General features: G+C 35.2%; 1 non-coding gene and 1 pseudogene across 1 annotated transcript; both read left to right on the top strand.

The window, feature by feature from the left end:
- Positions 1 to 759: 759 nt before the first annotated feature.
- On the top strand, positions 760 to 9,886 carry LOC120614324 (protein cornichon homolog 4-like; annotated as a pseudogene).
- Positions 2,358 to 2,476, top strand: LOC120614325 (5S ribosomal RNA). Its single transcript, XR_005655933.1, has one exon. It is a non-coding gene; the product is annotated as a 5S ribosomal RNA (ribosomal RNA).
- Positions 9,887 to 12,333: the final 2,447 nt, after the last annotated feature.

The following is a 12,333-nucleotide window of genomic DNA, read 5'->3' as shown; positions in this document are numbered from 1 at the left end:
AAACTCTCTGATGATTTTTCATTTCAAGCAGAAAAAAAAATCCAACCCTTTATTTTGGAGCTTCCAAAGCTAAACAAGATAGCCCTGAACCCTTGTACTGCTCTTCTCTCTGCCCGAAGGTCCTTCCTGTGGACCTTTGCATTGCAGACTCCTCAATTTTCAGGCCTTGACTCAAATATTATCCTTAAAGAAGCTTTTCCTGAGCATCTTATCTGAAGATTTTACAAACCTGTCCAGTCTATCTCTTTCTTGCTATCTGATTCATTTTCACTATAGCCCTTTGACTATCTGATGTATTTGCATATATTTATGTATTAGTTTACTTGTTTATTGCTGGTCCAGCCTCACTAGAATACAAGCTCTAGCTCTACAAAGCAGATGCTCAATTAACATTTGTTTAATTGAGTCATTCATTTGCAACATAGTATAAATTACTGACAGATACTGCAAGTATTACATTTTTATTGGGCATTGCATTTCAACTGGGATAAAAGCTTTAGGATTAAGAAAAAGCAAGCTGATGAAATTTCAGTCATCACTTTACTGACTGAGAAGAATTTCTTTACCACTCCCCTGAAAAACCTCTGTTTTTACAGGCTATCCCCATTTTCTGTCTATACTTGCTTCTGGATCCTCTCCAACTTTCCTGGGAGGTTCCCTTGGAAAACTGTCCTTCCCTAGTAGCCCCATTCCCCTATCCTCAATAAATAGATATCTAGGCGTACAGGCTTACAGACTCTTGTTTGCAGTAGCTACACCATGGGTACCCTTGTCAGAGGCAATGCCAGTTTCTGGAGGTCCATTGAACCCTTCTCGCCCTGCATTGCAGCAGTTTTCGGTAGCCTATTGCCACCTCAGCGTTATGCTTCTGGTTGTCCACATTCCTGCCTGCCAGCTCTGCTGAGCCCATGTTTCCTGTGCCTTTTCAGGCCTGTACCTTTTCTTGCTTTTTTACTGGCTAAATGCCTAATTCTGCCTCCAGCTTCTCCATTTCTGGAAACATTCTACCATCACTGGTGCTGCAATTCTGCCCTCTAGTAGCTGAAACTGAAACCACACTCCCTCTTTCCAAAGCAGTTTCCTTTATCTATCATTGTCTTCCACTCCCAGAAGGACCCAAGGGGTAGATAACTGGCTTTTTCTGCTGCATGGCGAGGGCCAAAGTATTTCTGTATTCAAGTCACACTCTCTGTCTCTCCCCTTCGGGGGTATGTCCCCTTTTTTTCTGCCATGTCCCTTGTTCACGACAGGGGTGGCAGTTACTCCCAGGGCTAGACTGAGAATTTGGTACCCCTTTAAATTAACAAGTGGTCTGTAAATGATCAACATTTATTTAGTGAGGGTGGAGAGAAACTAGTTTTCTATTAATAAAAATTCCTCAAACTAAGGGATCTATAACATTTAATTTTATAAACCAGAAAACTTCCTGAGAAGAATAATTTTTTTGCTCTCTAGAGACAACTACAATTTTGACTTCTATTTCCTCAGATTAGATTTGCCTGTTGTTGAACTTCATATAATGCAGCCATATAATATGTACTTTTTGGGAGCGGGGAAGTGGGAGTCTGGCTCTTCCACTGTTTTTAGGATTTATCCATGTCGTTGCATGTAATAGTTCTTTTTACTGCTAAATAGTATATTATTGTATGGATATACCATAATTTATCTGTTCTCCTATTGATGGGCATTTAGACTGTTTCCAGATCTTTTCAGGCTATAATGAACAAAGCTACTATGAACATTTGTGTACAACTCTTTTCATGGACATATGTTTTAATTTCTCTGGGGAAGTTATTTAAAAGCAGAGTTGCTGGGTCGTAGGGCATATAGTTAAGATTATTAGAAACTGCCAGTTTTCCAAGGTGGTTGTGTCATTTTACATTTTGGGAGACATTAAAAACTGTTTAAAATTTAGATAATAAAATAACTCACCCTCTGTGACTAGCTTTACACTATGCTTGATTTGGTATGAAAATTTCATTGGTTGTGACCACCAGGCTCCAGGGAACTGTCAGCTGGAAGGTCTTGAGGATGGAGGCTTATCTTTTAGCTGTATCATACAAATTATACATTTAGGTCACAAAATTCATCACTCAAGATTGGTCAGTTTTAGCAAGGCATGGCTTTTTATTTCTCTAAAAAATGCTGTGTAGTTTTGGTCAGTTTTATGGTGAAATCTCAAGTTAACTGGTATAACATTTCAAGTTTATGCTAGTGGTGTTTTTAACCTCCCTTACAGATCACTGTTTCAAAAAGTCAGGGCATATGAATATGTCTGTGTTTCTCTTACTATTCTTTTTGTTTTGGAAGATGGTGATGGAAACACCTTTATTGTGCCATCAAAAGCCTAGGTTTTGGTCTACAGCCATGCCACCCTGAAAAAGCCTGACCCCATCTGACCTCAGAAGCTAAGCAGGGTCGGGCCTGGTTAGTACTTGGGTGGGAGACCACCTAGGAAGACCAGGTGCTGTGGGCGTAAAAAAAAAAAAAAAAGTAAGGGATTAAACTGACAAGGTCCTTGCAATCTGTGAGGTCAACCAAAAAAAAAAAAACCCTAAATTTTGGGGGGAATTTTTATACACAAATATTTTTAAAAACTTAAAACTAATATACGGCTTAATAAATTTTTATAAGGCAAATACCCTTGTAATCACCCTTCACAAAAGGAAATAGGACCTTACCAGCTACTCCAGAAGCCATTGCTATGTCCAAAGACAAATCCTTCACCACGAAGATGAGCCACTGTCTTGACTTTTATGTTCATCTTTACCTTCTTTTACTTGCAGTTTTATTATCTAACTGTGCATCCATGGCTTTATTTGTTTTTGTAAAATGTGTCATTTAGGTCTTCTAAATCATTTTTCTTATCACAATTTGTTTGTTGAAGATACTGGATCATTTGTCCTGATGAGTTTCCCAGAGTCCAGATTTTGTTGACTGCAATCTTATGAACATAGTATGTGTATCATTATCCTCTGTTCTCTGTACTTCCTACAAATTGATAGTTGCATCTAGAGGCTTTATCTGATGCAGGTTTGATTTGGGGGAGGAAGACTTTTTTGTAGGTTGTGTTGTCTTCTTCTTCAAAAAGCACGTATTGTCCAGACAGCTCTCTTTTTGTGTCGGCAGCAACCAGTGAGACTCAATTCGTCAGGGATTGCAAAATGATGATATTCCAGTTCTATCATCCTTCTTCATGTATTGTTGAAATGCTTCTACAAAGAGAAACTTCCCTATATCAGTTATTTGGCTACCCCATGGTATATTCATGGGAAATGCAAGATATATTCTTCAGTAAATAAATTTTTTATTTACCAGTTTTCAAAATAAATTTAGTTTATAAGTATCCTCCCAAGATGACCAAATTTTTCTCTAATATTATTGTGAAACATATGGACTTAAACATATTTTTATCTTTATTGATACTCGAACTGTCCCATCTTTACCAATGGCAACCTCTTCAAATTAGCGCCCGAATCCTTTGAACATGACTATCAATTTTTGATAGATATTTTTTTCTTTCTCTCTGGTGTGATATGATTTTCTAGGCTCATTTTACACATTTCCAGCCTTAGTCTTAGAATCAGCTTTTTTTTTTTTTTCAATCACCCAAGGAGCTTTGTTTTAATTAGTGGGAAAAGGCATTCCAAGACCATATTTGGGTTTTAGAGTTATTGTTATTGGGTTGGTTATTGTTTCTTCTCTCTCTCTCTCTCTCCCCTCCCTCTCTTTCCCTTCCTTCCCCTTCTTCCTTCCTTCCTTCCTTCCTTCCTTCCTTCCTTCCTTCCCTTCCTTCCTTCCTTCCTTCCTTCCTTCCTTCCTCCCGATAAAATACTTCCCTAGTCTTGCTGATACTTTCAATTCAAATTCAGAACTATGAGATTCTTACATAACCTTCTATATTATATCGATACCTTATTTTTCTCATTACTAAAAATTCTGGTTCTCAAGAACACTGGAGATAATAGAATCAGAATACTACATAATTTCTCATTTGCTTTATTGCTTTTCTTTATTTTTTTAAACTTAGATTTATTTAAGTATATTTGACATACAGTAAACTTCACCCTTTTTAGATATGCAAACTGAAGAGTTTGGCAAATATATATAGCTATTTAGCCATCACCACAATCATGATACAGAACATTGCCAGCTCAGATTCTGTGTGAGAAGGGACTACACAAGGGCATGGGTAGTGGGAAGCATGATTCATTGGGGCCATCTTTGGAGACTTTCTACATATAAAGCTTCCATTTGGGGCTCTCTTCTTTCCTTCTTATTCCATATACTCTCCTAGGCAATTCATCTACTTCCACTCCCTTAATTACTGGCTCATGATGGCTCTTATCTCCTGAGCTCTAGACTTGACTTGAAGACAGCCTCCTAAAGGTGCCACATTATGTTTTCCCAAATTTGCTTCTCCCTTGCATGCCTTATTTTAATTATTACCAATTGCCCTATGATTTATCCTTCACCTTAGACTATACTATCTCTCCTTCATCGCTCCCTCAGTTTCTACAGCCAAGAGATTTCAAGTCTGTCAATTGCCTTTGAAATAGCTCTTGACTCAGTCCTTCTCATGACAATTTTTTGAGTTTGTGCCCTTGTTATCACTCATCTAAATAACCTTTTTGTTTCTGTAGCCTCTTCTTCCAGTTTAGTGCTTCCCTTTTCTCCATCATTCCCTTTCTTCTCACACTTCCTATCTCTTATCTTCTTTCAGTCTATAGTCTGCAGTAATATTTCTAAATATAAATCATGTCATATAATTCTGCAACCTAAAATTCTTAAACATTTTGTCACTGTTTATAGGGTAAAATCAAACATATTTGAATCTTATACAAGGTCTTTTTCACATTCCGAAATATACTTTCAGTTCCACCAAATAAGCCATGGTTTTTCCTTTTTGCATACGGATCTCTTTTCTTGTTATGTCCTTCATACTTCTCTATCCATAAATTCCTCTGTCTCCTTCAGGAGATACAGCAAGAGCTTTTTCTTCTGTGAAGCCTGCCTTGATTTTCCCAGATTTAAGATTACTCTCCTTATGCTCTCATTATATTTTGCACATAACTTAATCATGTTTGTTTATAGAAGCCTCACTACTCCCCCTGCCCCTATTCTGGAAAACATGCTTCTTCAGAATAAGAACCACATCTTTTTTATTTATTTGATTTATTTTTAATTTTTTAAATTAAGTTTATTGGGGTAACATTGGTTAATATAATTATATAATATTCAGGTGTACATTATAATTTGACATCTGTATATGCTATTGTGTATTTACCGCCCAAAGTCCAGTTTCCTTCAGCTACCAGACTACATCTTTTGTAGTTGTATATTCTTATTGCTAACATGGAGACTGGCTGTATCAGTTAGATTCTTCTGCTATTAACAGTGGAAGCCTGACTATGATTAACCTAAACCAAAGGGAATCTATAGGAGGAATATCAGCTCATAGAATCAGTTGGAAGAACGGAGAGGTAGATTTGGAAGTAGGCAGGGTCCAGGGCTGTTACTGAGAGACAGGAAACAGAAATAGAAAGAACAGTTTTGTATTTGGAGCAAACTGGATGAACTTTTACCATTTTCTGTCTCTCTGGCTGAGCAAAATTCAAGAAAGGGATATCCAATTGTCCTAGCTATACCCATCCCTAGCCATGAGAGCAAGGCCCCTGAAAAAGTCCCATATAACTGGCCAATGGAGATAAGGTAATTTTTTTTAAAGATAGAGAGAATTTCAGTTTATTATACAATTATAAAGGTAGCCATTGGAGAAATACAGAAATTATAAAATGTCTAGGTCATAGAAAGAAAAACATGCCCAAAACAAAGAAGATAGTAAAATATTTAAAATTTTCCAACATTAAAAAGAGAAAGCAAAAAAACTAACACAACTCAGAAGACATTGTCATGTTAATAAATATAAACTCACCTATTTTAAAAAAGAATTCTCAAAGTGGAACACAAAACAAAACCCATCTATCTACATGCTACATTTTTAAAACTTACTCACAATAAAGAGACCCAGAAAGGTTAAACATAAAAGATAAAAATATAAGGGCAGGTAAGGCAATAAAAAATAAATAATGGCCAAGAAATTAATAGCAAATTAGGTCATATTTAGGGGAGAAAATCTAGTTTAAAAGATAAGAAATAGAATCCATAAAGAAAACTTAAGTGTAGTGATAAACCAAATAACACAACACCAAAATACATAAGTAAAATCTACAGATAATACAAGGGGAGAGAAACAGAAACAGAACAGAATTAATTCACCATTCTTCACCTATGGTAAATCAAACAATCTTTTTTAATGGACAAAGCTGGAATAATCTGAGCAACAAAAGAAAATAGTATAGAATTATAACCCAAAGTATAAAATAAATATCCATGAGTCTACCTTGATAAAATAAATAAATATATTTTTTTTTCTTCTTGAAGAAGTCCGTTTATCATTTCTTGTAATACTGGTTTGGTGGTGATGAACTCCTTTAGCTTTTCCTTGTCTGGGAAACTCTGTCTCTCCTTTGATTCTAAATAATAGCCTTACTGGATAGAGTAATCTTGGTTGTAAGTCCTTGCTTTCCATCACTTTGAATATTTTGTGCCAATCCCTTCTAGCCTGCAAACTATCTGTTGAGAAATTGGCGGACAGAGATAAAGTAATTTCTCGAAAAGAATAAGCTGGTATTGAGAAGGGAAAACGAAAACCTGGTAGTTAAAAAGACAATAAACATTCATTGTACTAGCACATAGGAAGCACTCATATTTTAATGTGAATCAATGAATAAATACGTAAACTTTGTATTTCCTGCTGTACTAAACTGCAGCCATTTACTCGATGCGTTAAATAAACTCTATTTCCCTGGGTGGCACCTCCATATGGATGGTCCTTTCTCCACTTTTATGCCTGGGAACATGTTTGTCATCTAAGAGTCACCTTAAATGAAATAATCTCTTGGAAACTTTCCATGTCCCTTCCTCATCTTGTGCTCTTATAGTCTACTCTACATTCCTCTGTCACACTGCCTCATTGGTTACGTTCCCTGTGCATAGATACCCCCAGAGTTGATTCCTGTTGCTTGTAGCAAAAGTATTCTTACTGATACACCAAGACAGATGCATCTCCTGTCCTCCTACACCTTACATTCTAGAAAGGAGACCTATATAATATCAAAATTCAACTTCCAGTTTTCTGGCAAAAACTCTCATTTTTGCCAATTTGTCCATTGAACCACCAATTTAAAAAATTTTACTGGAAATCTTGTGCTGAGTTCCTAAAACTAAGTAATAAACTATAAAACCATGATACTGTAAATTGTGGCCCATCTGCTTATATATATCAACAAATACTTAACTATGAGAAATTTGTGGAAGGATAAAACCTGCTTTCCAAAGAGTTTTTATTCCTGTCCTCAGGAATTTACATGTTGATTCTGTTGGGAGAGATAAGCATTTAAATAATTAATTATAAAAGAAGACAAAACATATATACACAAACACAGGCTACTAGCTCTTGTGAAATATTAAAAAAAAAAAAGTAACTTCTCTATGGAACAAGAGTTATGCTTTACCTCGTTTCCGTTCCTCACAATGTCTGCCAGAGTGGTCATAAAAGAGGCTCAATAAACAATTTGATTGATACTCTGGTGTAGAGAAATTGGTTAATGGTATTTTTAAAAGCTTCAGCAGAGATTAATAAAGAGATTAGTTGTAAATAAATATGTTCTTGAAATGTCATTTAATAAATAGAGGAGATAATTTCAGCCTGAGATTACTTCTTATGCCTTATGTATCATTTTAAGTATAAACAATATTTTCCTAGTGCTGACTCAGAAGGAAATTTTGTCTTACTAAATCACCTACAATATATGTCCCTGAGCACACCTGGTTTCCCTCGAAGGTCTCAAGAAGTGTCCAGTTAGTCATGCCTAGAAATGATATTAGTTTGGGAGAATAGCATAATAGGTCAGAGTGCCATTTAGAATTTTTCTCTTTTTCATTTAGATATATATATATAGATATATATATATATATAACATTTCATTTAGTTATATATATAATATGTATATATAACAAACATTTCAAAAGAATTTTAAATAATTTCAGAAAGAATATTTTTCACGTTTTTAATTTTAAGATTTTTAAAAAATCTGTTTTCAGACCACTAGGTTCAAGTGTGAAATGGAGGAAATGAGTCATAGGAATAGGTATTAATTTTTGCAACAAAAAAATCTTACATACACTTTAAAATTTTTTTATTAGAAGCTTAGAAGTTAAATCTTACAGTTAAAATAGAACACTTCTTTCAAAATTGAACAATTCCAGCAAAAATTAGGGAATGAAAGTGTTTTTTAAAAAATCTTTTAAACTGTAAAGTATGTTTCGATTTGCAAAATGCTTTTGTGGGACAGAATGGCATATGAGACATTCAAGTTTGTAATTACCTGATTGCACACACCCAGACATCTATTTTTGAAAACTAGTGAAAGGAGTTTCATTGAAGATGCCTGAATAATTTTGTGGTTATGTAATGCCCAGGTTAATTTCAGAAATCACTTAAAGCAGAATGGGGATTAGCAAAGTAACCGAAAAAGATCAAGATGTCAGAATTATGTTTAGATATGTTTTCTAATATTCAAATCAGAAGCTTTGACTTTTACCCTCTCCTCTTTCCAAGCTGCCAAACTGGCTTTTCTGGAAGCAGGCTTGATCCGAATGAGTGGCAGTTTGATGATATTTCTGTTTTAGTAAATCTCTTTTGAATTTTCGGTCTCTTGTTCCCTCTCCTAAATCTTTAATCTTTCTTTTTTCTTCTTTTATCTCTTTTTGTGTCTTTGTGCCTTTGCTTGGTTTCCTCTGTGTTTGCCCTGTCCGGAATTTCCCTTGGAACTCTTCCTGTCCTCATTTGTCATGCTTTCTCATGGCTGTCTAGTTCAACGCCTGTTTTCTTTGACACAAAGTTTTTAGGTGTGTGTGTAGTGGGGAGCGCCGGGACTAAACAGCAAACTTTGGTTTTCAACTGCCCAGGGTCAAATGTTAATTAGTGTGGCAAATCTTAACAGACACATAATTGTTTGTTGATAGTGTGCTTGTTAAGGATACCCAGAATATATAAAATGTGGGTGTCTCTCACACCGAGTAGGATGACTATTATTTAAAAAAAAATGGGAAATAACAAGTGTTGGTGAGGATGTGGAGAAATTGGAACCTTCATGCATTGCTGGTGCAAATGTAAAATGGTGCAGCTGTTGTGGAAAACAGTTTGGCAATTCTTTAAAAAGTTCAACACATAATTACCTTATTACCCAGCAATTCCACAACTAAGTACCCAAAAGGATTAAAAACAGGATAACACTGGAGGAGGGTGGAGGTGATAGTGTTCGTCTTCTTTCTCCTTGTCTACCGTGCATTCATCTTCCTTTCAGAGTACTTCGTAATTACATTGCCTGATTTAGAATGTGATTACAATAATGTTAGATCGTGTTGCTCAACATTAAACAAGTGAGTAATTCCTGAATCAATTGGCCATACCATCGTCACTGTATTAATGCTCGTTTCACTTAACTGGTTCATCCTCCTTCCCAACTTACCTGTTGGCACTTGAAATATGTATGGTTCATTATAGTGCCAAGTGGTGCCAAACATGGGAGTGTTTGATCTAACAGAAATACACAGTTGAGGGCAGCTGAAGTCACACATGAAAAAAGCCATGATCAAGCTTGGTTTCCACTTGCTCTGTTTCTTCATGTATCTTTATAGTACGATTTTAGCATTGATAAATAATGAAGCTGAAGAAGCAGTGGTTGAAGTCAGCCTACACTACAGTGCACAGTTGAGGAGCCAGAGACTAGTTAAATCATCCTTAAAACTATCACCATAGCAATATATTGTTTCCTCTTAGAACAACAATAACAAAAAATTTGCTGTATTTTTACTATATAAAGTACTTAAAAAACAAAAACAGAGAAAAAGTATTAAAAGTAGAGACTTGAACAGATACTTGTACACCCATGTTCACAGCAGCATTATTCACAATGGCCAACAGATGGAAACAACCCAAATGTCTATCAACTGATGAAAGGATAGACAATGAAATATTATTCAGCCATAGAAAGGAATGTCATTCCACAGCATGGATAAAGCTTGAAAACATTATGCTAGACATAAAAGGACAAATATTATGTAGTTACACTTATATGAGATACCTGGATTAGTTAAATTCATGGAGACAAAATAGAAAAGTGATTTTGTGTGGGGGTAGGGGATATGAAGAGTTAGTGTTTAATGGGAACAGAGTTTCTGTTTATGATGATGAAAAAGTTCTAGAGATGGGTGGTGGTGACGGTTCCACCACATTGCTAATGCACTTATGCCGCTGAATTGTATACTCGAAAATGGTTACAATAGTAAATTTTATGTTACGTATTTTTCACCACATGCAAAACGAAGTGTAGGTGGTTTGTAGTCACTCAAATCACCTTTATCTAATGAGAGCATCTTTAGGCTTTTATGAACCAGTTCTGTTTCTGCTCCAACATAGGGACCTAGAGGAGATTGAATCTATCTTTCTTAACCTCTGCCTGGAGTGGGAATTACTGTCATTATGTGGAGCAGTTTCTAGAAAGTGCTATTTAATATGAATCAGAACTTTGGGAAAAGCCCAGAGCTGTACATCATAAATGGTTATAATATGGGACTTCTCTAGAGTTAATACATTTGAGAACATTAAATTAAAAAAAAAATCTTACTTTATTACCAAAATAATGCATATTTATTATAGGAAATTTGGAAAATTAAGTGTAACTGGCCGGGGAGGGAATACCTATAATCCCACCATTCAGAGAGAAATAACTAACATTTTGGTGTACATCCTTTTCATTGTATTTCATCTATATCATATATAGAAATATATAACTTTTATAACCTTTCGAATGTAACAATTTTTTGTAAATATCTTTTGATGGGAAACATTTAGATAAAATGTTTAATGGTTATTTAATTAAATTTGTTCTATCAAGGTTTTTTGGTTTTAAAATAAACTTTTATTTTGGAATGATTAATTTTAGATTTATAGAAAAGTTGCAAAGGTAGTACAGAGTTCCTGTATATTCTTTGCTTACCTTCCCCTAATATTGACATCTTATGTAATCTTTACACATTTATTTGACAGCAATAACAAATTCACCTTGGTACATTTCTAAACTACAGACTTAATTTGAATTTCACTCGTTTTTCAATTAGACTTTTTCTGTTCCAGGATCTAATCTGGGGTATCACATTAGATTTAGAACAAGTATTTTTTGGCCATTTATCTGCAAGATATTGTAGAGGATGTAAAAATAAATAAGTTGCAGGCTTGCTTCCAAAGAGTGTTCTCTGTCAGATAAGGAGGTAATACAGGTGCATGAACCTTAGTAGTTCAGGGCAGAATACAATAACAACATAAGAGAAGAACAAAGTGCTATGGTGAGTCCATTTGGGAGGTCAGAAATGTTTAATGAAACAAGAGGGCTAAGCTTGGACAAAGTCATGGGCATGGGAAGTCGAGGATTTTTCAGAGATCGTAAGTAGTAGTTCAGTGTGTCAATGACACAGGCCAAGTCACCCTTTCTTGGGTCTCACTATGAATCAGACTCCTCTCTACAGCTTTTTAAAAATTAGATGTCTGAAGAATCTGGACCACCTTCTTACACTGTATGCAGGAATAGACTCAAAACAGATTAGAGACTTAAATGTAAGACCTGAAATCATAAAACTTCTAGAAAAAAACATAGGCAGTAAACTCTGATATTGCTAACAGTAATTTCTTTTCAGACATCTTCTAGGCCAAGGGAAACAAAAGAAAAAATAAACAAATGGGACTATATCAAACTAAAATGTTTTGCATAGCAGAAGAAACCATCAACAAGACGAAAAGACAACCAACTGAATGGGAGAAGATATTTGCTTATGATACATCTGATAAGAGGTTAATATCCAAAAATATATAAAGAACTCTTACAACTCAACAACAAAAAAACAAACAATTCAATTAAAAAATGGACAGAAAACTTGAATAGATATTTCTCCAAAGAGGAAATACAGATGGCCAACAGACACATGAAAAGATGCTCAAAGTCACTAATCATCAGAGAAGTGCAAATTAAAACCACAATGAGCTATCACCTCACACCTATCAGAATGGCTATCATCAATAAATTGAAGAACAACAAGTGTTGGCAAGGATGTGGAGAAAAGGTAACCATCAAATACTGTTGGTGGGATTGCAAATTGGTACAGCCACTATGGAAAACAGTGTCACAAAATTAATAGTGGATATACCTTTTG

Source organism: Pteropus medius, unplaced genomic scaffold (assembly GCF_902729225.1).
Source record: "Pteropus medius unplaced genomic scaffold, Ma_sr-lr_union100, whole genome shotgun sequence".
Taxonomy (NCBI): Eukaryota; Metazoa; Chordata; class Mammalia; order Chiroptera; family Pteropodidae; genus Pteropus; species Pteropus medius.
Note: the sequence above shows the minus strand (reverse complement) of the source record. Positions and strands in the feature narration are given on the sequence as shown.